The sequence below is a fragment of the Oxyura jamaicensis genome, chromosome 1, assembly GCF_011077185.1.
Source record: "Oxyura jamaicensis isolate SHBP4307 breed ruddy duck chromosome 1, BPBGC_Ojam_1.0, whole genome shotgun sequence".
Classification (NCBI taxonomy): domain Eukaryota; kingdom Metazoa; phylum Chordata; class Aves; order Anseriformes; family Anatidae; genus Oxyura; species Oxyura jamaicensis.
In genome coordinates this window covers 7,809,278-7,811,334 of record NC_048893.1, presented here as the reverse complement: position 1 = coordinate 7,811,334, position 2,057 = coordinate 7,809,278, and the positions used below count along the sequence as shown (strand labels likewise).

The 2,057-nt window shown below is 37.1% G+C and overlaps 1 long non-coding RNA gene across 1 annotated transcript; it reads right to left on the bottom strand.

The window, feature by feature from the left end:
- Positions 1-1,217: 1,217 nt before the first annotated feature.
- On the bottom strand, positions 1,218-1,563 carry LOC118160740. Its single transcript, XR_004747651.1, has 2 exons — positions 1,438-1,563; positions 1,218-1,387 (listed from the first exon to the last, which is right to left on the bottom strand). It is a non-coding gene; the product is annotated as an uncharacterized LOC118160740 (long non-coding RNA).
- Positions 1,564-2,057: the final 494 nt, after the last annotated feature.

The window sequence follows — 2,057 nt, the reverse complement described above, 5'->3', positions numbered from 1 at the left end:
ATTTTGGCTCAATATTTAGTTGTCAATTCCATGAGAGGGTTAAAAAACCAACCACACCCACACCCACACCCACACACACACACACAAAAAGTCACCGTTTACCTCCTGTAATGAAACCTTACATTTTAAAAAGTAATGGCTAAAGCAACAAGATGTAGCTAGAGGGAAATCCTAGGAGAGGTTTCTGTTGAAATGACACACACATAGTGCATTGCACAGTCCTTGTCTGAATCTTTTAGGACATGATTTTCAGCCTGTTCACACAGAGACACTGCTGGACAAATGAATTATACTAATTAAAACCTACTATCCTTTGGTGCTAGCTGTTTTACAAATGTAGCTATATTTTTCAGCCACAGAAATCTCATGACATATGCTTAGTGAATTCCAGTTATTTGCGCTTTTTGTTTCAATTGTATTAAAACAAGGTGTCTGTAATGTATTTTTTTTTTTTTTTTTTAAAGTGGACAATAAAGGTGCATCTATGCTGCTAAGGGATTTCTCTCTTTTCACTCATTCACACAAAGGATGATCACTCTATGACAGGGTCAATATTCTACTGGACCAGCTGTAGCTTACAGCCTGCTCTGGTCATATGAGTGACTCTCTTGTGCTCTTACAGATTCATCAAGAGTGTGGAATGTGCTAAAAAATCATGTTTTGGCAAGGGAGACCCAGATATTTCTTGCATTATCATTGCAATTGTTTGTTTATGCCCGGTTTCTTATAAGTATTTTGGTCTCAATACTTGAAGTTCTACCTGAAGAACTCTGAGACAAGAATAGATGCACACAACTGTATTCAAAGCACTTGGTCAAGGCAAATCTTTGGTGTGGCTTTTGAATTAGACATAGGCTAAGAGAAAGTGACATTTCAAGTTTGTTCTTTTTCACATGTAGTTGCTCCATACCTTCTTTTCTCATAGGGAATAAAGTTCCTACATGTGGAAGCGAAGTGCTGTGTTAAAGGCATTTTCCTACTTTTTTCCTTCACCATCACCCCCAGCATCAAGTATGCAGAAGGTTAAGGAATGAAAAACCAAAAAACCCTCAACTATATCTAACATATGGGCTTGCAGAGGAGGATTAACATTAGTATGCACTGTATGAATGCATGAGATTTTTCTTTACACAGGGGACAGAAATTATATGGATCTATGGATCTCATGTGCAAAGGAGGAAACTCAACAAGTCTGTACAAGAGGTTGGAGCTCAGAACTTTTTCTTTTTCTTTCTGCTGTTCCGAAGGAGCTTAATTGCTTATGAGAGTCTGTTTTTCCCCATCTCTTCCACTCCATTTTGTGTTCTCAAGTCCTAATGTAACCACTGACTGTTGAACAGAACCAAAAAAAAAAAAAAGGAAGCAGAGCAAGTGAATATGTATGAAACTCAGGAAGTATGAAACTATCAGGAAGTATGAAACTATCCTGTATGAAACTATCAGGAAGTAACATCAACATGGTGGAAGACTGTGACAGTAATAGAGCTGGTCTGTTTCTGGGAATTTCCCTATCTGTTATTAAATGCACTGAGCTGATTTATACTGCAGATTGACTTTTACCACTTATAACTAACACAACAGGTGCAGAGGGTGCAAAAAGTTCTTGTGATTTGCTCAAGTAGGCTTCCAGAAAACTATCAGAGTTGTGGTCAAACAAGGACCACTACAAATAACAGGAGTGTCATCACCACCACAAACACCCCAGAGGCTCCTCTGCAATGTTCTGTGAGTTTCTGGAGAGCTTCAGAACTGAGTACTTCAACATATCAGATGGTTAATCATTATATATATCTATATTGATATTATATATATCAAATTTCATTTGATCATTTTTCATTTGATCCTTTCTGAAGATTAAATACTTTTTTTTTTTTTTTTTTTTTTTTTTTTTTTTTTTTAATCTTGCGTCTGCTTTCCCTTTTTCCCTGTCCTCCCTAGCTTGGCATTAGACAAGAAAGAAACCCAAATAAAATCAACCTCACTGCGGTTTGATTGAACCAATTGACTTTCCCCCATCAAAATAGCACTGATTTGAAAGGCCATTCTGTGAGTTTGCT